General features: G+C 40.8%; 1 protein-coding gene and 2 long non-coding RNA genes across 5 annotated transcripts in view; 2 read left to right on the forward strand and 1 right to left on the reverse strand.

Moving 5' to 3' along the window:
- Positions 1 to 27,474, reverse strand: part of LOC309654645 — a 619,568-nt gene that overhangs the window by 92,658 nt on the left and 499,436 nt on the right. The gene's annotated exons all lie outside the window — the stretch shown is intronic.
- MPP7 (MAGUK p55 scaffold protein 7) overlaps positions 1 to 27,474 on the forward strand; it is a 261,809-nt gene that overhangs the window by 59,560 nt on the left and 174,775 nt on the right. The gene's annotated exons all lie outside the window — the stretch shown is intronic.
- On the forward strand, positions 366 to 15,188 carry LOC309654646. The gene is made up of 2 exons (XR_014260372.1): positions 366 to 11,854; positions 12,059 to 15,188. It is a non-coding gene; the product is annotated as an uncharacterized lncRNA (long non-coding RNA).

The following is a 27,474-nucleotide window of genomic DNA, read 5'->3' on the forward strand; positions in this document are numbered from 1 at the left end:
CTGGCCACCACCACCCACCACGCACCATCTGTCTGCTGAATTACTCAGTCCAGTGTGCGTCTGTGGTAGTGTCCAGACTGTTACCTGTCCCTCCTTGGGAAACAGCTTTTATCAGCTAGAGAGTTGATCTTGTTTTCGTTCCTGTGAGAGTACCATTCTGTTTTTAATCTTATGGAATCGTTCTTTTCCCGCATAGTACCTGTGTTAGTTTTAGTTTTACAAATTCAATAGGTCTGAATTTCACAAATATCATATAATGTGGAATATAATATATCTACAGAAATGCATATAAAACTTTCATAGTACAGTTTTTTTTAAAACATCTTTATTGAAGTATAATTGCTTTACAATGGTATAGTACAGTTTTAAGAGTGATTAGAATGCCAACGTCCACGTGGCCACCACCTGAGAAAAAAACCGAACCCCTGAGAGCATCCCGTGCGCTTCCGCCGCTCACTGCGTCCCCGGCCGCCATGGCGACAGGCAGCAAAGAATATCCTGCCTCACAGTGTACACAGAACGTATGTTTTAAGCATCCCTAGGCACTTTGGTTTAATTTCGCCCGTTGTTGAGCTTTATAAATGGAATTCTACCACATGAACTTTTTTTAGGTTAGTGGTGACTATTTAGAATGAGGAAAAAAATAACAAATTACGAATTTTTAAAAGTGGATACATAAAATAAATATTACAGAATCCAGGGGAAAAGCATAATATTTTAGTGAACTGCCTGACATACCTCTATACTTGGTTTTCTTCTTTATTTTTTGGCTGTCTACTTTTTGATTGCCTCTTCCTACGACAGTGATTTTGTAATATTTACTTTAAGAGAAGAGAAAGGCGGTCCAGCCTGCAAAGGAGAAGTGCAGGATACTTGTGTAGACAGTACTCCTGACACACAGTAGCTCTCACTGCAGGTGTGTGGGTTTCCCTGACACCGAGCGGTTCTCTGCGACACCAGCTGGGTGTCCCAGAGCTCGGTTCTGACACACGCTGCCGGTGGCGCAGACCTCGCAGGTTAAGTCCCCCGTAAGACGCCCCAACTTCAGATACCAGTTACAAGTAATAGGCCCCCAGGTTGCCCCCAGCTTCTGTCTAGCGTGGCTGCAAAGTGAGGTCCCACAGCCGCCTCCTTGCATTCTGTCCTTTGCTGGAATAGCTCACAGAACTAAGGGAGAGATTTAACTCATCCTGGTCAGGTTACTGTGTAATAAAAGACAGGATAAAGGATACAGATGAGGAGACGCATAGGGTGAGGTCTGGAAGGGTCCAGAGGTCAGGAGGCTCCATCCCTGTGGAGTTGGGGTCCGTCACCCTCCTGTGTGTAGAAGTGTTCACCGACACAGAAGCTCGCTGAACCCCGCAGTACTGGGATTTTTATGGTGGCTTCATCACATGGGCGTGACCCATTATTCACTCCACGTTCAGCCCCTTTCCTCCTCCAGGACGTGGGAAAGACCCTATCACTCCATATCTGTATCTGTTCCTCATGGTGGTCCATATGTAGTGGTAGCTCATGGTAGCTTTAATTTGCACTTCTTGGTTATTTATGAGGTTGAACACATGTTCACATTGGCCATTTGGATTTTCTCTTTCGTGAAGTACCGACTTAAATCTTTTGCTTATTTTTCAATTGCCTGGTCTTCCGTGTAGGACATTTTTCTGTGTTCTGGATTCTGTCCTTTGTCTGCTTTGCTAGCTGACAGCCGTCTTCTCCTGTTCCGTGGCCTGTCTTCTCATTCTTCTTGCCGCCTACCCTGGTCCACATGCAGAAGTCACACCTCTCGGTGCATCTCCTCACCACGTCCTTTATGGCGAGTGATTTCTGTATTTTATTCATGAACTATTTCCTTAGCCTGTGGTCAGGAAGTTATTCCTTTTTCCATTTTGATTTTAATACTCTAGAATAGATTCTTGTGTAAGGTGTGAAGTAGGCTACAGATTAGTTTTTCCCACGTGGATGTCCAGCTGTCCCACCGTGACGTTGTAAAGACTGTCCTTCCTCCCCTGCGCGCAGAGCTGCCATGCGGGACCTTGATTACAGTGTTGGCTGTCAGTGTGACTCAGCATCCTCGTTTTTAGTTCTAGGTCTCAAAAGGAGTTACTTCAGCTTTTCTTCTTTGTCATGCTCGCTCTAGGTTTATTTCATATATGCCCTTTATTAGATTAAGGAAGTTTCCTTTTATTCTTAGTTTGCAGAAAACTTTTTAAAAATCACTAGTCATTGAATTTTGTCAAGTACATTTTTATTTGTTCATTGTAATCATATGATTTGTTTCCTGTAAATCTCAATATAGCAAACATCACTGATTTTTGAATGTTAAGCTCACTGGCATTTTAGGGATAAGCCCAATTTGCTCCTAATTTATTATCCTTTTCATAGAGCCTGCTGGATTTGGCTTGCGCACATTTTATCTACAGTTTTAATATCTGTGTTTATGAGTGATTTTAGCCTGTAATTTTCCTTTCTCATTCTCCCGTCAGATTTTCACAGTCATGTAGCGTGTTGGAAAGAGTCTTTACTCCTTTTCTCTTCTGTTCATTTGGGTTCATTAGAATACTTCTTTTTATCATTTTAGATTTCCCCTTAATTATTTTGAAGTTATACACTCTCTTTCTCTATTTTTAGTGGCTACCTTAGAAATCACAAGCTGCATCCTTTATTATAAAATCCCCTGTTAATCTGTACCTTTACCGTCATCCTGGATAATCCAAAGACCTTACTTAGGACACCTTTACCCTGTATGCTTCCCTCCCCATTTATATGCTATTGTGTCATGTATTTTAATTCTCTATTAAAAAACAAAAAACAGAACCCAAACCTTGAAGATGTCAGCTTCATAACATCTTACAACTTGGCATTTTCATCCAAGATGACTTTTCATCCGCTTAATGTAAAAATCTTTAGAATTTCCACTATTGAAGGTCTACTGATGCCCAACTGTCTCTGTTGTCATGTACTGACATGCTTTCATTTGCCTTCATTTTGAAAGGTATTCTTACTAAGCATAGAATTCTGGGTTGGCATTATTATTTTTTCAGTGTACTAAGAACGAGAAGATGAAGAAACGATATCTTTAAAGTTGCTATTTAGAAATCAGCTGTCAGACTCTCTGTTTTAAAGTAATCTATCTTCTTTCTCTGTTTCTAAGATTTTCTTTTTTGATTTGGATATCTATAGTTCTATTCTTGCTGTGTGTCTAGGTAGAATTTCTTTTTTTTCTATTTTGCTTAGAATTCTTTTGGCTTTTTGGATGTATGTGTTCATGTATTTCATGAATTCTGGAAAATTTTCGGTTGTTATCACTTCAGATATTACCTGTACTCCATTCTTTCTCTCATTTCTCTTTCTGTGTGTCAGTGAAATACGTGTAAGACTTTTTCTGTGTCCCTTGTTTCCCATGTCACTCTTCTGGATTTACCTCTCTTGGCACTCTCATTCTTTTCTCTGAGTAACTCTCACCTGTCTTCCATTTTTAATAATTCTTTCTGGAGCTATATATGATCCCCTTTACATCCCTGCATTACATTTTTAATTAATTAAAAAGTTTTTAAAAAATAAATTGTTTAGTTCTTAAAAATGTTGTTTGCACCATAGATCAGTCTTGTTAGGAAATCTGGCTAACCTTATTTCCAACATCAAAATCATGATGTTTTTATCTTTAAAGTGATAGATTCACGTTCTTGGAGATACTGAGTATATCACTGAGATACACCACTAAAGGAAGCCATTTGAAATAACAAAAATGGACTTTATTAGCATTGTCTGTCATGAAGGTATTTTGTTCTCATCTTTCACTTAAAAGGCTAATGTGTTCATTCCCCCCTCCTTGATTGTTTGTACATTTCATTGTTGACCTTGCTGCTCTTTTCTTCTGATAGTTCCCCAAAAGAAGTATACTCTAGCTTTGAGCTGACCACGTTCATATTTTCACAGTTCCCTTCCTCAGCAAGTTGAGCTCATTAGGCATGTGGTTGACGGGTAGCTGTTATGTGTGAACAAAAAGCAGTGTGTGAACCCACATTTGGGTACAAGTTTTCTTCTTTTTGGTAGTAGTGTACTTCTTTGTGCACAGAGCTTGTGCTCCCTTTAAACTGAATCAGTACACTTATTTCCATCCTCGTCCCTGCTCACAAAATGTTTATGAACTAAGTGAAGAAGTTTCTCTCCAGGTGGTATGGGTTTTTCAGTGTTTAACAGAAAAATCACTACGTGGCATTTTCTCCCGATGGCTCACAGGTGGAGACTGTGTCTCAGCTTCTGTCCGGCCGGTAGTTTCCTCCAAAGGTACAGTCAGCCTGTGCCAGCACGCCTCCATGGTAGCAGTAACTCTGCCACAGTGCATACCTTGGCTGCTACAGAGAGTTCCACAGAGTCATCTCATGTAGGAATTTTGCCAGGAATTTTCATTCATTGCATGATATTTGTCTTTCATTCTGAGGCTCATTTTATAATCTTTATGGCAATAGTGTGACCTCTGTTTTAGCTGTAAGGAATGCAGTATTTAGTGATGTCTATATAGTTTTGGGTTTTTTTTTCACTTTTAAGTTTTTTTAAATTGAGGTGAAATGTAGATGATATAAAATTTGCCATATTAACCACTTTAAATGTACAATTTAGTGGCATTAATTATATTCAAAACGTTGTGCAGACATCACCACTGTCTATTTCCAAAACATTTTCGTCACCCCAAACAGAAACTCTGTATCCGTTTAGCAATAACTTCACTTGCCCCCGACTGCCAGCTTTTGACAGTCACCATTCTACTTTCTGTCTCTCGATTTTGCCTATTTCAGATATTTCCTATAAGTGGAGTCATGTAATATCTGTCCTTTTGTGACTGACTTACACTACTTAACATAACGTTTACAAGGTACATCCATGTATCAGAACTACATTCCCTTTTATGGTTGAAGAATATTCTTTTGTATGTACAAACTGAATTTTGTTTATCCATTTTTCTGCTGATAGACACTTGAGATGTTTCTACCTTTTGACCATTGTGAATAATGCTGCAATGTAAATTGTTGTTCAAGTATCTGTTTGAACCCCTGATTTCAGTTCTTTTAGGTATGTGCCTAGGAACAGAGTTTCCTGGTAGGATTCTGTGTTTAACTTTCTGAGGAACCACCAGACTGTTTTCTAGTCTGCACCATTTTATGTTTTCACCAGCAATGTATGAGAGTTTATATCCTCATCCATACTTGTTATTTTACATAGTTTTAAAACTATAGTCATCCTAGTAGGGGTGAAGTGATAGCTCATGGTGGTTTTTGTGTGCATTTTCCTAATGACTAATGATGTCGAGCATCTTGTCATGGCTTCTTGGCCATGACCAGTTGACCCTTGAGTGACACAGGTCAGTTTTTTCTTACATTGCTTATGCTTTTGTGCATTACATCCCCACGTCTTATTCTTTTTTTTTTAACAAGAGAAAAACAAACATGTTTATTAATATTTGCATCATGAATGTACACATGGGAGCACCTAATGAGTAACTCAGAGGGATGATTAGAATTTTGGTTTATCTCAAGCTAAATGGAGGTAAAGGAGTTTGCAGCTTCTGAGCAAGGGAGGCAGTTAAGGGAATGTGACCAGGGAAATCATGGTAAACAAGAATTGCTTATTAAGGTTTGTTATGCATATTTAAGAAGTGCTTTCTCCATTGATAATGATGCCAAAAACTTGGCCTCTGTGCACTGGTGCCGAATTGAATCTTGGAGACAGAGTTTTGGGTGAAGTAGAAAAGAATAGCTTTATTGCTTTGCCAGACAAAGGGGGACACAATGGGCTCATGCTACTCAAAACTATGTGTCCCAACCTGGGAGGATTTTTTTTTTTTCTTATTGTTTTTATAACTGGAAATTTGTACCTTTTTACTCCCTTCACTCATTTTGCCCGCCCTCCACCCCCACCTCTGGCAATCACCAGTCTGTTCTCTGTACCTGTGAGCTGCTTCGTGTTTTGCTGTGTTTAGATTCCACATATAAGTGAGATCATACGGTATTTGTCTTTCTCTGTCTGACGTTTCACTTAGCTTAATACCCTCAAGGTCCATCCATATTGTCACAAATGGCAAGATTTCGTTTTTTTTTTTAATGGCTGAATAATATGCCATTGTGTGTGAGTGTGTGTGTGTGACATTTTATCTATTCATCTGTTGATGGATGTTTAGGTTGTTTCCATATCTTGGCTATTGTAAATAATACTGTAATGAACATTGGGGTGCATATATCTTTTTGAGTTAGTGTTTTTTGTTTGCCTTGGGTAAATACCCAGAAGTGGAAATGCTGGATCATATGGTAATTCTATTTTTAATTTTTTTGAAGAACCTCCTTACCGTTCTCCATAGTGGCTCCACCAATTTACAATCCCACCAACAGTGCATGAGGGTTCCCTTTTCTCCACAGCCTTACCAGAACTTGTTATTTCTTATCTTTTTGATAGCCATTGTAACAGGTGTGAGGTGGTATCTCATTGTGGCTTTGATTTGCATTTCTCTAATAATTAACAGTGTTGATCATCTTTTCATGGGCCTGTTGGCCCTCTGTATGTTTTCTTTGGAAAAATGTCTATTCAGATAATCTGCCTTCTTTTTAACCCCTTATGATATATATGATTTGCAAATATTTTTATTTTATAGGTTGCCTTTTGATTTTGTTGATGGCTTCCTTTGGTAAAAACTTTTTAGTTTTATGTAGTCCTGCTTGTTTATTGTTGCTTTTGTTGCCTTTGCTTCTGCTGTCAAATCCAAATAATCATTGCCAAGACCAGTGTCAAAGGAGCTTCCTGCCTATGCTTTCTTCTAGGAGTTTTATGGTTTCAGGTCTTACATTCACATCTTTAATCCATTTTTAGTTAATTTTTTGTGTAAGATAGTGGTCTAGTTTCATTTTTTTTTTTTTTTTGGCCTGTGGCTGTCCAGTTTTTCCAGCACCAGTTATTGACGAGACTCTCCTTTCCCCATTGTATATTCTTAGCTCTTTTGTCATAAATTGAATGACCACAGATGCATGTTTCTCGGCTCTCTATTCTGTTCAGTTGATCTATGTGTCTGTTTTTATATCCTCACCATACTGTTTTGCTTACTGTAGCTTTGTAATATAGTTTGAAATCCGGGACCATTATGCCTCCACCTTTTTCTTTCTCAAGTTTGCTTTGGCTGTTGCAGTCTTTTGTGGGTCCATACAGATTTTATGACTGTTTGTTCTATTTCTGTGAAAAATGCCTTTGGAATTTTCATAGGGATTGCACTGAATCTGTAGATTTCTTTGGGTAGTATGGACATTTTAACAATATTAATTCTTCCAAACCTTAAGTGTGGAATATCTTTCCGTTTATTTGTGTTTTTCAGTTTCTTCCATCAGTGTCTTAAAGTTTTCAGTGAACAGGTCTTTCACTTCATTGGTAAAATCTATTTCTAAGTATTTTATTCTTTTTGATGCAGTTGTAAATGGGATTGCTTTCTTAATTTCTCTTTCTGATAGTTTAGTGTATGGAAACACAGTAGATTTCTTTACATGATTTTGTATCCTGAAGCTTTAATGAATTCATTTATTTATTGTAACTTTTTTTGGTGGAGTCATTAGGGTTTTCTATATATAATATCACATCATCTGCAAAGAGTTACAGTTTTACTTCTTCCTTTTTGATTTGGATACCTTTTATTTCTTTTCCTTGTCTGATTGCCATGGCTAGGGCTTCCAATACTTTGTTGAATAAAAGTGGTGAGAGCGAGCATCCTTGTCCTGCTTCTGATCTTAGAAGAAGTGCTTTCAGCTTTTCACCTTTGACTATGATGTTAGCTGTGGGTTTGTCTTAAATGGCCATTATTATACTGAGGTGTGTTCCCTTTATACCCACCTTGTTGAGACTTTTTATCAAGAAGGAATGTTGAATCTTGTCACATGCTTTTTCTGCATCTATTGAGATGATCATATGATTTTTATTATTCATTCTGTAAATGTGGTGTATCACAAATTGATTGATTTGTGGATGCCGAACTATCCTTGCATTCCTGGAATAAATCCCACTTGATTATGGTGCATCACCTTTTTAATGTATTGTTGAACTTGGTTTGTTAATATTTTGTTGAGGATTTTTTACAGCTATGTTCATCCGGGATATTAGCTTGTGATTTTCTTTTCTTGTGTTGTCCTTGCCTGGTTTTGATATTAGGGTAATGCAGGCCTTGTAAAATGAGTTTGGAAGTGGTCCCTCTTCTATTTTTTGGAAGACTTGAGAAGGATTGGCATTGATTCTTCTTTGAATGTTTGCTATAATTCATCGGTGCGGCCATCTGGTCCTGGGCTTTTGTTTGTTGGGAGGTTTTTGATTACTAATTCAGTCTCCTTATTAGTAATGTCTGTTCACATTTTCTGTCTCTTTATGATTCACTCTTGGGTAAGTTGTGTGTTTCTGAGGAATTTACCCATTTCTTCTAGGTTGTCCAGTTTGTTGGTGCATATTGTTTGAAGCAGTCTTTTAATGATCGAGCCTTTTGTTTCTGTAGTATCAGTTCTAACAGCTCCTCTTTCATTCTTGATTTATTTATTTGAGTCCTCTCCTTTTTTTTTCTTGGTGAGTTTGTCAGTTTTATCTTTTCAAAGAACCAGCTCTTGGTTTTATTGATCTTTTTCTTTTTTTTCTCTTGTCTTTAAGTCTCTAATTCATTTACTTCTGCTGTAATCTTTTTAAAATTTTCTTCCTTCTACTAACTTTGGGCTTTGTTCTTTTTCTAGTCCTTGAGTTATAAAGTTTGTTTATCTGAGATTGTTCTTGTTTCTTGAGTTTTAGGCATTTATATCTATGAAATTCCCTCTTAGAAATGCTTTTGCTACATTACCTGAGTTTTGGTATGTTGTATTTCCATTTTTATTTGTTTTTTGATTTCTCTTTTGATTTCTTCATTGACCCATTAGTTGTTCAGTAACATTATTTAATCTCCACATATTTGTGAATTTTCCAGGTTTTTCTCTAGTAATTGATTTCTAGTTTCATACTATTGCAGTAAGAAAAGGTGCTTGATATGATTTCCATCTTCTTAAATTTGTTAAGACTTATCTTGTGACTTAACATATGATACTTCTGGAAAGTGTTCTGTTTGCACTTGAGAAGAATGTATATTTGGTTTGGTTTGGTTTGGATGGCATGTTCCGTATATATCTGTTAAGTTCTTCTGCTCTAATGTGTCACTGAAGGCCAATGTTTCCTTATTCATTGGTTTTCTGTTTGGATGAGCTATTATTCACTGATGTAAGTGGGGTATTAAAGTCCCCTACTATTATTGTGTTGCTGTCTATTTCCTCCTTTAGGTCTGTTAATATTTGCTTTCTCCTATATTGGGTGCATAAATATTTTAAAATGTTATGTCCTCTTGTTGGATTGACACCTTTATCATTATATAATGACCTTTTTTGTCTCTTATTACAGTCTTTGTTTTCAGGTCTATTATGCCTGATGTAAGTGTAGCTACCCCAGATTTCTTTTTTGGTTTCCATGTGTATGGGATATCTTTTCCATCCGTTCACTTTCAGTTTGGGTGTGTCCTTATGTATGAAGTGAGTCTCTTGTAGCTAGCAAATAGCTATTGATAGGTCTTGTATTTTAATCCATTTCAGGCAGTCTGTGTTTTTTGATTGGATAATTTAGTCTATGTATATTCATAGTAGTTATTGATATGAATGTACTTACTGCCATTTTGTTAATTGTTTTTAGGGCTGTTTTGTAGTTCCTCTTTTCCTTTCTTCTTCTCTTTCTCTCTTCTTTTGTGGTTTTATAACTATCTTTAGTGGTATGTTTAGATTCCTTTCTCACTATCTTTTGTGTATCTCCTATAATTTTTTTCCTTTGTGATAACCGTGAGGCTTACATATAACAGCTTACATTTATGAGAGTATTTTAAGTTAATAACAACTTATGTTTGAATGCATTCTAAGGCTCTACGTTTTTACTTCCTCCACCACTCTTATGTTTTTGGTGTTACATTTTACATCTTTTTATCCTGTGTATCCCTTAACTAGTTATTGTGGTTACAGTTATGTTTACTGCTTTTGTCTTTCAAACTTCACACTGGCTTTATAAGTGATTAATCCACTACCTTTTCTATGTATTTACCTTGACCAGTGAGATTGCTACTTTTATATATTTTCTTTTTACTAAGGAGCATCATTTCTTTTCAGCTTAAAGAAGTCCCTTTAACATTTCTTTTAAGGACCATTTAGTGGTGATGAACTACTTCTGCTCTTGCTTGTCTGGAAAACTCTTTACCTCTACTTCAGTTCTGAATGGTAACTTTGCCTGGTAGAATATTCATGGTTGGAAGGTTTATTCTTTTAGTGCTTTGAATATATCATGCCATTTCCTCTGGCCTGCAAAGTTTCTGCTGAAAAACCTGCTTATAGTATTATGGGGGTTCTCTTTTACGAAAGAAGTTGTTTTTCTCTTGCTGCTTTTCAGAGTCTCTCCTTGTCTTTAACTTTTGATGTTTTAATTGTAACGTGTCTTGGTGTGGTTCTCTTTGGGTTCACCTTATTTGGACTTCTCTGGGCTTCCTGGACCTGGGTGTTGTTTCCTTCCCCAGGTTAGGGAAGTTTTCAGTCAGTATTTCTTCAAGTAACTTCTCTGCTGTTTCTCTCTCTCTCCTTCTGGGATCCCTATGTTGTGAATGTTAGTCTGCTTGTTGCTGTGTCATAAGTTACTTAGCTGTCGTTACTTTTTTTCTTCTTTTTTTGATTTTTTTCTTCTTTGAGTTCCTCTCCTCTGTCTTTGAGTTCACTGATCCTTTTTTTTCAGATTCGTGTAGTCTGCTGTTGAATCCCTCTGGTGTCGTTCTTAGTTCAGTTATTTTATTCTTCAGCTCTGTTACTTCTCTGTGGTGTTTTTTGTATTCTCTGTCTCTTTTCTCACTGTGTTCGTCACTTCCCCTCCTGAGTTAAGTGAGCATGTTTATCACTGCTACGTTTTCCTCTTTATGAGGTAAATTACATACCACTATTCATTAAGGTTTTTTCCTTAGGTTTTACCTTACTCTTTCATTTGGGATGTATTCCTCTGTATCTTCATTTGCTTGACTCTGTGTGGGTTTCTGTGTATTAGATGAAATAGCTACCTTTCCAGGTCGTGAAGGGTTGGCCTTCTGTAGGAGGTGAACCTTATTTTTCAACCCTGCCCGAACTCTCGCCTCTCAAACCTTTGTGGTTTTCCAGCCTTCCTGTTTTGTTTTTAGTGGCTCCCGGTAGTTGAGGGTGTGCTAAGGCCCGTCATTGTCCCAGAGGAGAGGATCTCAGCACCTAGATTCAGGCTGATTGGAAGCCAGACCCTCAAGCAGCAGCTTTTAAAGAATGCAAGTACATATCCAGTCTTGTGAGTGTAAGCTCTGCCGTCCACAGACCAGAGGATCTGGAGGGGTCCTCTGGGGGGCAGCCAAAAAGTCAGGGCTCCAGATGAGTGTCTAAGCTCCTTTCTGGGAGTTACTGTAGTGAGGCAGAGGGAGAACAGACAGATGTGCCTGGCCTACACCTCCATTGCCTCTAGATGTGTGACACACCTGAAGCCTGCACCCAAGCCTGAAACTCCAGAACAAGCAAGTTGGCCTCGTTCACAGGAAGGCAAGGAGTGTGTTTCAGTGTGCTGGCCGTGCAGTGCCCTGGGGGTGGGAGTTGGCCAAGAACTCTCTGACTGTTAACGTCATGGGACCCAGGAATGCAAGCCCCCCTGGCCTCTAGAGCCAGGCACAAAAACTGGGTCACCAGATGTATGTAGAAGCTTCCCTCGGGGGGATGCCGGCACTCGGGAGCAGCACAGAGGGAGAGCGTGGAGATGCCACACGCTGCCACAGAGGGAGAGCGTGGAGGTGCCACACGCTGCCACAGAGGGAGAGCGTGGAGGTGCCACACGCTGCCACAGAGGGAGAGCGTGGAGGTGCCACACGCTGCCACAGAGGGAGAGCGTGGAGGTGCCACACGCTGCCACAGAGGGAGAGCGTGGAGGTGCCACACGCTGCCACAGAGGGAGAGCGTGGAGGTGCCACACGCTGCCACAGAGGGAGAGCGTGGAGGTGCCACACGCTGCCTGGAACGAGGCAGAGGAGGTGCACAAAGTTGGCATCTGCCGAAAAAAGGAAAAAATAAGAAAAAGAAGTAAAGAGAAAAAAAAGATGGCGCCCGCTGGTTTTAGCAAGGCAGAGGGAGAGTGCGACAGATGACACCCACCAGAAAGAAAGGAAGAAAAGGCAGCACCTGCTGGCTTTAGCAAGTGTCAACTGAAAAAAACGCACGACCTAAAAGTTGAGAATTATGTTTTATTTGGCGAACTTTCTGAGGACTTAAGCCCAGGAGGCAGCCTCTCAGATAGCTCTGAGGAACTGCTCTGGAGAGGTGAGGGGGAGCCAGGATCTATAGGAGTTTCTGCAACAAAGACCAGGTGGTCGGAACTTCAAAAGATGACTGTTAATTAAAGAAAACCAGACACCTCAAGTTAAGGAATTTAGCACTTTTCTGTGTATGGGAGGATGCAGGAGCCTGGGCTCGTTGAAGTCATTCCGTTGATGTGCACTTTAGCTATCTGGGGCCAGGATCCTGCTTTTCCCCATCCTGAATCCCCGCAGGGCGCACGGTCGGGGCGGCTGCAGTGGCTGAGGGCTTGATGGCAGCAACACCCTTTGTTTCCTGACATGGCAGGCGACATTCTCCGTCCACACAGGGAAGAAGGAGAGCAGGGATATGGCCCCCAGCGGCCACTGTCCTTGCAGGGAATTCAAGTAGGCCCCTGCCACCCAGACCAACACTTTAAAGTTAGCAAATGAGTCTTTTTCACTTAAAGTCTGGGTGATTTTTCAAAGGGCTGCTTCTGCCCTGGGCCCCGTGGTGGGTGAGTCTGTGTAGGGGCCCTTTAAGGGCTGTTTCTCAGCTTCCCACAGCCTGGTAGATCTCATGGGCGTGAGCCCCATTGTGACCACATTTTAATTTAATTAACAACATTTTAGGGTATAATTGCAACTCTGTGCTAGTCTTAGCATGAGCGAAGAATGGAGCCTGCTGAAATTTTCTTTGTTGCCATAAAATGGCTGACAACATTTTATAACAACACTTTAACTTTTCCAGCAGGATAATAAAAAGTGCACTTTAACAAAAATATTTGGAGTCTTCAGTTTCTACTGAAGTTTTTTTTTTTTTTAAGTTTGGTATTCAGATTGTTCCCTCTTGAAGTGCAATGCAACGTCAGGCCTGTTAGTTTTTTCTTCCTTGGTTGGTAACTGGTAGACAGACCTCTTTCAGAAACTCATTCATCACCGTCGTTTCTGGTGGTTAAAGCACGTTTTCACCTTTACCTTTGTCAGCCCTGTGAAATCCTATAGCTTTGCAGTGATGTTTATGGTATCCAAGATAAAAACCAATGACATTAGTGTAGCGGGCATGTATTTGATAGGAAGGGCTATTGAATGAGGGCTAATATTGTGTGTTGTCAGTTTATTAGTGAATATCGTCATGTTCACTTGCCTTTGTAGCCTTGTAACATTTGGTACTCAGATCATAAATACTCAGAAGATTGGGAACCTCTGTGTTTGTATTACTGTTTTCTGTCACTGTTTTATGCTTCTGTGAGCAAATTTGAACAAATGACTTGATATAATTATAGTTGTGTGATTTTCCAAACACAAATGGCAATAAGGAGATGCCATGAAAGTTGATGAGAAGGAACAAGGGTTCTGACAGGCATAACTGCTGCAGCACCTGTGTGGCCTAGGTAACAGTGACAGCACTAGATTTCTGCAAAAGTCATCACCTTGTTGCCAATTTGAACATGGGTCAACAGAATTTTGATTTCTTTTCCCTTGGACAGTGCTCAATTCCCAGTGGGAACAAGTGCCTGTGGACCGCGTAAGGGACCATTGGACCCTGTAATTGTCAGCAGGTGGCAACTTAAGAATCAGGAATTGATCTACTCTTTCATTATGTTGTACACAGAAAACTAATGCCATGTTATATATGTTGTATGTCAATTTTATCTCAATAACAGTAATAAAAAAGAATTAATCTGCTCTCTTGCACTGTTTCCTCAGAGGCTTGAAGCCCAGTTCCAAATTTGGAAAAGTCCCTTCCTTGCCCCCCTGGCAATCTCTTGATTGGTAGAACATGCTGTGCTAAGTGACATTTAAATTAAAGGGGGCATTTTTTGGTGTTCTTCCTATGAAATAAATGAGAATTGTTATATCAAGAGTCTGTTTTTATAACCCAAATTCCATATGTGCTTGTGTGTATACATGCTAACTAAAAATTAGCCAAATCACTAGGCTTTATTTTGCAATGTTCTTCCTTATCACAAAAGAGATTTTGCCTTTTAAAAAAATTCTTAATACAATCTTAGGGTTTAGTTTTAAAAGGGGGTTATTGGCAGTTTGAGTGATCTTGGTAGATTTTAAATCCCTGTTGCTGTGGAATTGTTCATTACAAAATATTCTTTTCTCTTTGGTAGTAAGAACTTTATTTAGTGGGTTTATATTGCTCTTGGAACTTGGCATCCAAAAGATGTGACTCTTTTTTCCTTTTAGAAGAGACCTTGAGGGATACACAGTGAGCAGTTATAGTAAAAACGGAGACCAAACTGTTACTGAATTGGTTGCCTGGACCCAGTCAGGGTCCTAGCCTGGGCCAGACCCCCATCCCAGCCCGGGAGGTTCTTTTTCCAATTGGATTCATGCAGCCAGTAATGAAACCAGTGCTGATACTGGAACAGCACCAGCTTTATTCGAAGGATGGAGAAGCGGGAACCTAGGTTGCAAATCACCTTCTCAACCCAATTCAGGTGGAGACACCACATACATAGGAGGGTCGAGGTGAAAGGGAGGGAATTGGGAAGAGAGGGAGGAATATTCTTGAGTTATTCAAGAAGAGGGGTGTGGTTTGGACCCAGAACTGAGGGAACTCTCCTTTTCATTCCTTGTATGGGCTTTTCTGGTTGTCATGGCAACTGTCAGCTGTCATGGGCTGGTGGCTGTGTCATTTAGCTAATGAATTACAATGACCACGTAATGAGGCTCAAAGTCTACAGGAGGTCACATCTTCCGCCATCTTGGGTTGGGTTGGTTCCAGCCAGTTCTTGCTTTTCTCTCGCAGCTTCCTCCTGAAACTTAGATAAGAGCAGTTGATTTCCCTTTGAGGAGGGGCGGGGGTATGATTCTGGGGCAACAGCCTTGGTAACAAAACCAAGAAGATGGTTTTATGCTGTGAAGATGTAACTGAACAGCTATTATAAGGCTATTGAAATCAATACAATTTAAAAAATATTTTATTTGCCAAAACTCACATTAAATGTTAAACTTCTCTTTCTGATGTAGTGCACTTGAACCTCCTAAATTTTTAAATACTGTTCAAGAAGTGCACGTGAACGTGTTTTAAGCTGCGGGACAGAGTAGCTAAAGTCTGTAAGACTTCTTGACAAGTGAGGATTGTGAAAAAAAAATCACTCTTGTAATTATTGTGAAAGGATTTTTGTGATAGCAGATATTTCTTAGACTGAATTTTTATGACACAATTTGAATATAAAGATGTTATTTGGGATTGCCTTCATTATGTGGGGATCTAGTTTAGTATTTGATTTCATTTTTTCCTGAAAGGGTAATCCAGGGATGCAGCACTCTTAGTAGAATAATTTCTCACTACTTCCCTGGTTTGAAATGCTACCTTTATCTTATACTAAATTCTTTACGTGTACTAGGTCTCTTTCTGGATATTCTCTTACATTTCAGCAGCTTTAAGCTGGCCACTCTTGGAGTTTTGAGGGTGGGGTTTATACCTCTGATGATTATGATTTCTGTTACGGACAAAATTTCAAGCAGTTTAAAGAAGATTTGTGTAGGCTGGAAGGGCGGGAAGCATTTAGGTTGGTGGTTATCAGTTTCGAACCACCAGTTTATTATTTTTAGCTTAAAATAAAATGTAGTTACACTGTAGATTATTCCGTTTATTACTAAGATTCGTGCATGAAGTACATTGTCGTCACTAGTTGGAAACTCTCACCTACCACGTCTTTTCCCCATGGAAGCGGGGCTTTTATATGTTCTTGATAACACAGGTTTTCTTAGGAGCACAGCTGTTGCATTACTGCGGAGCAGATTGTTCTTGGGGATGTCATGAAGGATATTTCAGGAGAATCCTTGGAAAGAAAGCCATTGGAGGGATTCTGTCTCTTGAACTCTGCTAGGGGCTTTCCTTTCACTTAATTGCTTATTAAATTCAACTAACAAGCCTCCAAGAGGAAATGATAAAAAAGATGATGGCATCTACTGTGTAGCTACTAAGGGCGGCCCAGGTGCCGGGTGTTTTCTGCATTCCTTCCACTGTAAGCCAGGGAGGTGTTACGTTAGGTGCTGAGCTCTCGTCCTTTATCTCTGCCGATTATGGCAGTAGTCCTGGGAGGAGCGCTCGCCTCTGCTTCTGTACAGTCAGTGAACTGCCTTCTGCTTACTTGGTTTCTCTTGCAGTTCCTGATCCTCCTGATGGATGTTGGTACCTACTGGTGTGTTCACTGTTTACCATTTAATACACCGAATAGTAGCCACAGAAGTTAGAGTTAATATTAAGTTAAGATTAGGTTGCCGTCCTGCAGTGTAAGTTAAAACCCAGATATACTATTTGGCTTGGTCTCACTGTATGTTATGCTAAGTTTCAAATATATTATAAATATTGAAATAAATGGAAATAAATCCTATTGTACTATTAATTGCAATAAAACAAATACAGTGCTTTAGCTTTTGTAGCCAACTGTTCCAGGCCAGGAGGCCCTATAACTGGTTAAATACAGTATAAATGCGTATCCAGTTTGCTAGAAGACAGCTATCGGCCGTACTTTATAAGAGTTTTACAAGTACTTTTCACTTTGCTGTGGCTTCATCTTCTGGAGTCAAAGTGTTGTCACGTTGGTGTGGGGGACGCTGTCTGCGAGGCCACCACGGCCAGCCTGCACTCAGTTAGGAATTGGACCCGACCTCGGTTTAGAGGTGGCAGCTAAAGCTGGGAGTTCTGTGCAGGTGTGTGCGCTTACCTCTGTTAACTCAGCCTGATTTATAGACTTTAAGGCACCCGATACCTCGTTTCAGTGTGCTTCGCAGATACTGTTTTTACAGATTAAAGGTTTGTGGCGACCCTGCATTGTCAGATGATGGTTAGCGCTTTTTAGCAATAAAGTATTTTTAAATTAAGGCATGTCCATTGGGTTTTTGGGCATAATGCTATTGCACACTTAATAGGCCGCAGTGTAGTGTAAACATAATTTCTGTATGCACTGAGAAACCAAAAAACTCGTGTGACTCAGTTTACTGCGATGTTCGCTGTCTTATAGTGGTCTGGAACTGAGCCGTAGCGTCTCTGAGGTAGGCTTGTAGCTGGAACTAAGCAATCTGCCGTTTTATAATTGTTAAAATTATTTTGCACATTTAAAAACTCGGCCTGCCGAATGCTTTAATAAGTTATTTGCAGTTGAGGGAGAGTGTAAAAAAGAGAATGCCTCTATCAGGGTTGAATTAAAATATTTTCGTAGTATAGGTAGTTTTGGAAATAAAACATAGTTTAAAGGAGAAAATTTGAGGCCTGTTATGAATGGCACCGAATTGTGCTGATTATTTTACCTGTGACAAAGTGGAAAATTTAAAGCTTGGTGTATCCCATTTTATTAATACAATAAAGTTTTATAGTGTTGTTCTGGGCGTCGATATATGTTCTTTAGTGTTTATTAGCCCATGGTTATAGTAGAACGTTTTAGTCCTGTGCCCGGCCGTACTGTATAGAACGCAAATACCAAAACTGAGGAAAAAATCGAATACATATATTTCTCTTTCCCAAGTCTTTTTCTATAGGATTTCTCAGTATTTTGGTCACGTATGGCATCTAATATGATTGGACACAGAGAACATCTTTTTTATCATTTAACATAGGTTGATAGCTTCCCCAGACTTGTTCTAATAATGAAGCTATGAGGGAAATGACAAGAATGGTGATATTAAATTTCTCTAGACTCACAGTAACTTTTTCCATCCTGATGGCAGGAATGCTGAGCATCTGGAATCTGCGAGAAGAGTGAATTGTTTGCTGTGGGAAGACTGTCATCAAATCCTGAGCCATTTATTCTCTTAGGAACTACTGTCCTGTACAGAATGTTATAGTTTTATAGAAGCACTTTGCTGGAGCTGGAAAAGTGTCTTCACTTCTTCATGCTTCTGTATTTTTTTTAGATGTTACTGTTTTGAGGATTTTATTTGTGATAAAATGTCACATTTTATCGTTAATTTCCTTTGATTTAATAATTATTTATATTTGTCCAAATACAGTAAAATAGCAATAGGAAATAAATTGTCCTAAACAGAGATTTCTTTACAGTTTATGTAGGTAAATCTGTGATACATCCGCTGTCATCTATGTTCTTGAATTTTCAGAATATCTACAATATGGATAGCGGCGATACCTTCTCCCTAGATTATGGCATAGCTGTCATTCTACAAACTTGCTGTGGAGGAGGAGGGAAGGAATGTGCGAAATTCTCTGTTGGTTTTGGTGAAAACATTTCTCAAGTCAGGAGTTAAGATTCTAATTAGCCCTGGATCATGCTGGGTGTTTACAGCAAGTTTAAGCTGGTAGAAGTTTCTTATTCTGTTTTTTTTTCTTTTTTTAAAAAAGTCTAGTGTGTGTGTGTGGGAGAGCAAAGCCTTTTTCTCTGTTTAGTAACTTTTTGCTCTGCGTGAGACTCCTGAGTCTTGGTGTTTCGTTGTCCTTGTGTTGGGAGGTGGTACTGCTGAGGCTGGTTGGATCACTGCAGCAGGTGGGAGTGAGTGCCTGAGACGCGAGCCGGAACCTCTGATTAGAACGCTGGTCTCCGAGTCCTGTGATCCCCGCTACAGGGGTCCAGCTCGGTAGTTGGTTCGCTTAGGTGAGATGCTCTTCTCCTCGGTTTCGCGGTGTCCGGTCGGTGTGTGTCTGCCTCACCTGCCGTCCGTCATCAGCTCAGGCTAAACACGGGGCCGGTGGGGCTGTGGCTTTGCCTCCCACCCACGGCCTGTTACTCGCTGGGAGCACGGGCTTCCCAACGGGCGAATAGCCTTGGTGTCCTGTCTGTCCTTTACTCCCAAGACTCCTTCCCCCTCCCCTACATCACGATGCCTCACGTTCTAGCCGAGCCTCGCGCTGCCCAGCCACGCTCCCGCTCCAGCGCTGTCTCAGGTGACCCATGGCCCCTCGCAGTCAGGCTGTGGGCGTCCTCTCCCCACTGACACGAGGTTAGTCATGGTCGCTGCTTTGAGTGGTTATCTGTCATCGCGTTGATCCGGCCCCCCCAGGGACTTTGTTAGTTTCGTTTAGGCTTCACGTCTGCCCAGCAGCTATGAACCACCTTCCATCTGATGAATTAGTACAGCCATAGCGCCCGTCCCTGGCCCACTTCTCTTCAGACTTTCTGAACCCCTCACTTGAGTAGGTTAGAGGCTTCTGCTTTTTGCTTTGCCCTTGGACTACTTTTGATGTAGTCCAGATGGTGTGTCTACACTTTATAGTCTCCTTGATAAAAGGAAACTTCTCTGTCGTTTGACAGGTGTGACAACCCTGGTCATTTTCCTCTTTTACAAGGCGTTATAACTTTTTCTCATCTGTGCAGGAAATAAATATGTTGCCTGGTTTCTTTTCTCAATCCATTATTCGTGTTCCCTGTCCACCACCCTATTTTAATGATTCAGAAGAAAATTTGTATCATAAAGATCAGTTTGGGGAAGTGATCTGTGCCAAGTGGTAAAGTCTTTTTGTGACTTTTGGGTATAAGTTCTTGACCGGTGCAGTTTTTCTGACTTCTGAGGATGTTGTATTCTCTGTGAAGGATGTCCTTGTGAAGTTTCAAATTCCAGAATCTTTTGTATTTCGATAGAACTGTGTAGCTTTGAAATGGAAGGTAAAAGTCTCTCAAAAATGTTTCAACACTGAAACTCTAAACAGGAATTCTTGGCTTTTTTCTTACGAAGATGTTAATTATATCAAGAGTTCTTGGGAAAATTGCTGCGAGACCCATTGTTAAAAGGCTCAAAAACAAGATCTGTTTCAAAAAAAACCAACTACTACCTTTTGAGATGAATTATACTGCTGGCTGGTTTTGCACTTTCTCTGCGTGCAGCCAGGATTCCCTGATGCTTAGTTTTGCCAAAAGAAGGAGGATATGAGTGATTTTATGACAAAGCTGATCCTGTATCTGATGCACCGTTTTCCATTGTCACTTCAAGAGGCAGCGGCCCAGAGACCCAGAATGATCGAATAATTGGAATGAACATTTGTGGTCAGATCTGCTCTGAGTCATTTGTTTTCGCAAGGCTACTGCGGCCTGGTGTAGCTCTTCATCTCCAGAGTGTTTCCTTGTTGTGTCTAACCCTGGCAGGCTGGAGAGAGTGAGGGTATATAGAATTATCTCAGTAAAGGGATTACTGTTACTTTTCTGTAGTCACTTGAAGCATTTGAAGATGAGTCCAGTTGTTCAGCACGTTAGTGTGAATGACAAATGATTGTTTCCTAGGAGCTTCAGTTTGGATTTTGAATTAGGACCGTGCATCAACACAATTTACACAAGCCAATGTTGTAAGAACTTTGTCAGTGAATACACGACATTGATATCACCAGAATTAGAGTTAGTGCCACTTCTTGCAAGTATTTGTTGCATTATGTTCATCTTGAAGGTTTTAATGCTGTTTTAGAGCTGGGACCATTTGTCAGCTTTCTTCCCACTTTTCTTTATCTACTGTGCAGATGTCTAGACTGACCTGAGTCAGGGGTACGTGATCACTTTCTTCATTTCTCTTCTCGCTAGTTCACGCTTTACCCAGTACGTGGGGTCCATCGCTGCTCATCTTTATTGCCTATCGTGGAAAGCTTTTCTCCAGCAGCATAAACTTAAATTTTCTATTCTGTCTCCTTGATGCCCTGGCATATGCATATGTTTTAGGTTTAATTTGGAATTTATTTTTATTTTAAATACATAGGATATACAGTTAAATGAGGCATCATTCTGAGCTTTACAGATGACTCATTTAACCCTTATTACAATCCTAGTAAGGCTAGGTCAACTACGCCTTTATACAGTTTAAAAACTGGATGCACAGAGATGTTAACCAATTAACAGTTGCAGAGTTGGGATTTGTATTTACGTCATCAGCTGCGGAGTCCAAGCATCTACCCCCGGGCCCTCATATGTGCATTTCTTTTTCCTGTGGGTCTTTCTCCTCCCCACTTCGTCATCCCCAGCTCGCGTCTGTACTTGGACCATCTCAGCACAAGTGTCACTACCCCGGGGAAGCTTTCCCTGAGGCCGTTACACATCCCACTGCTGCACTTTCCCCAGCCATGACTCCCTCCCGTGCAGCGCGTTCTCAGTTACAGCTCTGCCTTTATCCTCACGACAACGTCTGATGCCGTCTCCCACACTACACTGGGGGATGACTTTCCTTTCTCTCCCTCAGCCTTGTATCCCCAGCTTTAAGCAGTTTGGCACATGGTGGCACTCGGTATTTGTGGAGTGGGGTCAGGAAAGGATCCAGAGGAATTTAGAAACGCAGAGGGAGTTTGCCAGCTTCCTCCACGCACTTGAGACGTTGTCAAGTGTGTTATGCTAAACCTGTTCGTGAAAGTCTGAGGTCAGACTGTTACCACGCTTGTTTTGTCTTCCAGATAATCTCGGGGGTCCTGGCGGAGGGCACTATGACAGCAGCAGTGATCACCAGGAAGTTAATTATCTAGCGAGTTGGTGTAAGATTGCATGGAAACAGTTACGCTTTCAGGGGATAGCAAATAGCGGTCCACCGTGGCTGGAACGGAATTAGGGGGGAGGTTGTGAGCCGTCGTGCTGGGAAAAGGTTTATGTCAGGATAGTACCCAGAAGTGAAATTTTTGAAATTGTGAAAGTAACGTCTATTTTGTAAAAACTCAAGCAATGCAGAAATATGTACATATATATATCAAATATGAAATATACATACACACATATAGTGAAAATGAAAGTAGTTATTTCCTGTTTGTTCTGGTTTCTCTTCCTGGATTAAACGCTGGTGGAGTTGGATATAGATCCAGGCTCCAGGCTCCCTAGAAAGGGAATGAGTGAGTGAACGAAGGAGCTGGCTCAAAGGGAATGCATGTAGGCTTAAAATTTTCATATCGCCAGTACGATGCCGATGTATGATTTGCCTGCTTTATTCATTTTTCCATTCTCCCAGGTGACCCTTTCCAACCTTTTCTTTCGAACGCAGACACTTGATTGCCTGTCGTCACTCCCCACAGGTCTCATAGTTTATACTGAAAACACCGTGTGATGGGAGGAGAGTCTTCTCGGTCCCTCTGCCACGTCCCCCCTTCCCTGCCGTCCTCCTTGGAGCCACAGACGACCCGTCCGTGCTGCCGTCTCAGCAGTCCCTCCGCGTGTGCCTGACCCTGTTCCTTCTCACCTCCTCAAGGCGGGGGGCGCCGATCGATGCCCTTGGCGCACAAACGGGCTGTTTTCCTCATCTTAAAGCAACTTCTTTACCCCTCCCTTCCCTGACACCTGGCAGACATTGATTCTGTTTTGTACCAACCCTCCTCCTAAGAGTCGCCAATATTTGCTGTTTCCAACTTGTCAATCCATATCGTTAATGCTCTGCGGTCATCACCTGTCACGCTGCCAGAGTCGGTAACCTCCGCGCGGCTGGATCCGACGGGCAGTTCTCGGGCCTTGGTGTACCTCCCTGACGGTGGCCTCTCGCGCCCCGGCCGTCACCCTTCCCCGCCGCACCAGGCCTCCAGGACGGCAGGCCCCCGTGCTCCCGCGCATCTGGTCACCGCGGAGACCCCGGGGCTCGGTCCTCGGCCTCTCCTCCTTCTGTGTGCACACTCCTGTCCCCGGGTCTCACCCAGGCTCGTGCCCAGGGCACCCAAGTGTGCATCTTCAGCGCAGGCTCTCTGCGGAGCTCCTGGCTTCTCCATCCAGCTGCCCACCTCATCTCCACCTGGACATCCCGTCCACATCTGCAGCTCACTGGCCCAAAACTGAACGTCCCCGTCTCCCTTGATGGCAGCTTCAGTTTTGTGGTCATGCTTGTTTCCTTTCTTCTTCTCATACCCCTCATTCCATCTGACAGAAATTCATAATTGGCTCTTCCTTTGAAATCTCTCCAGAATTTGAACGCCCCTCGCAGCTCCCGCCCGCTGCTGCTGGGTGCAGGCCGCCGCCCTCTGTCGCCTGGGTCCCCGCCTGACCCTCTGACTCGTTCTCTGCCTCTGCGCTTGCTCCCCTGCCCTCTCTTCTCAATTCAGCAGCCAGAGCAACGCTTTTAAGATGTAACTCAGGTCGTTCTACTCCTTTACTCAAAAACCCGGCAGTGGCTCTGTCCCTATAAAATAAAAGTTAAGTTCTTTGCAGTATTTGTCCTACAAGAGCCAGCGTGACCTGGTCCTCGTTTCTTCCCTTAGACCGTCTCTCCCTCCCTCTGCCCCGGTCAGCCTGGGTGCCTTGCCCTCCCCAGACACTGCGGGCACCCCCGGTCTTAGGGGTGGGGTTTCTGTGCTATCTGACCCCTTTGCCTGGACTGCTTGTGCCTCACGTGCCCATTAGCTCCCTCGCCGTCCTCCTCTCTCTGGGTTCCCTGGCCACCTCACCTGTCGTGGCCTGTGCCGGTGGCCCAGCACTGGGTCTGCCTTACACTGCTTGGTTTTCTCTTTTTCTATCAGTGTCTGATACACACTGTATAATTTACTGACTTATGTTTATTATTTGTCTTCCCCCTGGAGTGTTATCTCCACGACAGTCGGGATCTTTGTGGGTTCACTGATCTAGCCAAGCACCTTGAACAGCATGTGGCCCAGAGAACTTACAGTGGTCAATGGATGCTGGCTGAAGGAACGAGTGTGTATCCCACCAGATGCCTGCTGGGTGCCTGTTCTCATGCCCTTCCTAAGACTGGGTATTTGCAAACTTAATTATCTCCTAAATTGATGAAAGAAAAGTGATATGCTTTGGCTTTTTTTTTTTTTTCCACACACACACACTGTATTTTATTTTTACAAGAGATAAATAGACTGACACCAAGCATTGTACATGGATGACCACAACAAAAGCAACAATGATTGCAATTACCAAACATGAAACACACTCATACTATGTCATAATACTGACATTCAGTCCAGTAATCCTCCACTGTAACAGCTCCTTTACTTTGCAGTGAAAATTGATTTGTATATTTTTTGCCTCTGAGTCCTTGTGGAATTTTTTTTTTATTCAAACAAAGTCACAAAAATTATACTCATCCTCATCAGTTCACTCAGTCCCATGTAATTAATTTTTTTTTTCCATCTTGATCTTTTGTTAGCACTTTTATGAGTTCATCAGTTTTTCATTAGAGTTCTGAAAATGCTTATTCGTTCAGTTCAGCAGTACAGTCAGTTACCAGAAACCTGTACTTGTCAGAGTCTTTTCCATGAATTCCTTGAAGATGAAACCCTTTTATAGGAACATTTTTGCAAAAGCATCAGAGTACACCCAGAACTGTCTGTAAATGACAAAAGACTTAAAAATGACTACAGTTAAAGATTTGATGAAAGTTCATAATAATGCAATTGACAAGGAAATTTAGTTATTTCTGAGATATACATTTTAAAGTAATAACTAGAATTATGACTTATAACATTATACCAGAACATATAAGATTTTTAGAAATTTCATGTAATGTCTGAAACATTTATATTAACATATTTCCATACAAATAACCCAATGAAAGTTTAGTATTAGTTGTTTTGTTTGTTTTTTTATACTGCAGGTTCTTATTAGTCATCAATTTTATACACATCACTGTATACATGTCAATCCCAATCGCCCAATTGAGCACACCACCATCCCCACCCCACCGCAGTTTTCCCCCCTTGGTGTCCATATGTCTGTTCTCTACATCTGTGTCTCAACTTCTGCCCTGCAAACCGGCTCATCTGTACCATTTTTCTAGTTTCCACATACATGTGTTAATACACGATATTTGTTTTTCTCTTTTTGACTTACTTCACTCTGTATGACAGTCTCTAGATCCATCCACGTCTCAACAAATGACTCACTTTCGTTCCTTTCTATGGCTGAGTAATATTCCATTGTATATATGTACCACAACTTCTTTATGCATTTGTCCGTCGATGGGCATTTAGGTTGCTTCCATGTCCTGGCTATTGTAAATAGTGCTGCAATGAACATTGGGGTGCATGTGTCTTTTTGAATTATGGTTTTCTCTGGGTATATGCCCAGTAGTGGAATTGCTGGGTCATATGGTAAATCTATTTTCAGTTTTTTAAGGAACCTCCATACTGTTCTCCATAGTGGCTGTATCAATTTACATTCCCACCAACAGTGCAAGAGGGTTCCCTTTTCTCCACACCCTCTCCAGCATTTGTCGTTTGTAGATTTTCTGATGATGCCCATTCTAACCGGTGTGAGGTGATACCTGATTGTAGTTTTGATTTGCATTTCTCTAATAATTAGTGATGTTGAGCAGCTTTTCATGTGCTTCTTGGCCATCTGTATGTCTTCTTTGGAGAAATGTCTATTTAGGTCTTCTGCCCATTTTTGGATTGGGTTGTTTGTTTCTTTAATATTGAGCTGCATGAGCTGTTTATATATTTTGGAGATTAATCCTTTGTCTGTTGATTCGTTTGCAAATATTTTCTCCCATTCTGAGGGTTGTCTTTTTGTCTTGTTTATGGTTTCCTTTGCTGTGCAAAAGCTTTGAAGTTTCATTAGGTCCCATTTGTTTATTTTTGTTTTTATTTCCATTACTCTAGGAGGTGGATCAAAAAAGATCTTGCTGTGATTTATGTCAAAGAGTGTTCTTCCTATGTTTTCCTCTAAGAGTTTTATAGTGTCCGGTCTTACATTTAGGTCTCTAATCCATTTTGAGTTTATTTTTGTGTATGGTGTTAGGGAGTGTTCTAATTTCATTCTTTTACATGTAGCTGTCCAGTTTTCCCAGCACCACTTATTGAAGAGACTGTCTCTTCTCCATTGTATATCTTTGCCTCCTTTGTCATAGATTAGTTGACCATAAGTGCGTGGGTTTATCTCTGGGCTTTCTATCTTGTTCCATTGATCTATGTTTCTGTTTTTGTGCCAGTACCATATTGCCTTGATTACTGTAGCTTTGTAGTATAGTCTGAAGTCAGGGAGTCTGATTCCTCCAGCTCCGTTTTTTTCCCTCAAGACTGCTTTGGCTATTCGGGGTCTTTTGTGTCTCCACACAAATTTTAAGATGATTTGTTCTAGTTCCGTAAAAAATGCCATTGGTAATTTGATAGGGATTGCATTGAATCTGTAGATTGCTTTGGGTAGTATAGTCATTTTCACAATATTGATTCTTCCAATCCAAGAACATGGTATATCTCTCCATCTGTTGGTATCATCTTTAATTTCTTTCATCAGTGTCTTATAGTTTTCTGCATACAGGTCTTTTGTCTCCCTAGGTAGGTTTATTCCTAGGTATTTTATTCTTTTTGTTGCAATGGTAAATGGGAGTGTTTCCATAATTTCTCTTTCAGATTTTTCATCATTAGTGTATAGGAATGCAAGAGATTTCTGTGCATTAATTTTGTATCCTGCAACTTTACCAAATTCATTGATTAGCTCCAGTAGTTTTCTGGTGGCATCTTTAGGATTCCCTATGTATAATGTCATGTCATCTGCAAACAGTGACAGTTTTACTTCTTTTTTTCCAATTTGTATTCCTTTTATTTCTTTTTCTTCTCTGATTGCCATGGCTAGGACTTCCAAAACTATGTTGAATGATAGTGGTGAGAGTGGACATCCTTGTCTCGTTCCTGATCTTAGAGGAAATGCTTCCAGTTTTTCACCATTGAGAATGATGTTTGCCATGGGTTTGTCATATATGGCCTTTATTATGTTGAGGTAGGTTCCCTCTATGCCCACTTTCTGGAGAGTTTTTATCATAAATGGGTGTTGAATTTTGTCAAAAGCTTTTTCTGCATCTATTGAGATGATCATATGGTTTTTATTCTTCAGTTTGTTAATATGGTGTATCACATTGATTGATTTGTGTATATTGAAGAATTCTTGCATCCCTGGGATAAATCCCACTTGATCGTGGTGTATGATCCTTTTAATGTGTTGTTGGATTCTGTTTGCTAGTATTTTGTTGAGGAGTTTTGCATCTATATTCATCAGTGATATTGGTCTGTAATTTTCTTTTTTTGTAGTATTTTTGTCTGGTTTTGGTATCAGGGTGATGGTGGCCTCATAGTATGAGTTTGGAAGTATTCCTTCCTCTGAAATTTTTTGGAAGAGTTTGAGAAGGATGGGTGTTAGCTCTTCTCTAGATGTTTGATAGTATTCACCTGTGAAGCCATCTGGTCCTGGACTTTTGTTTGTTGGAAGATTTTTATTCACAGTTTCAATTTCATTACTTGTGATTGGTCTGTTCATATTTTCTGTTTC

Source organism: Balaenoptera physalus (genome assembly GCF_965194825.1).
Source record: "Balaenoptera physalus genome assembly, chromosome: 2".
Lineage (NCBI taxonomy): Eukaryota > Metazoa > Chordata > Mammalia > Artiodactyla > Balaenopteridae > Balaenoptera > Balaenoptera physalus.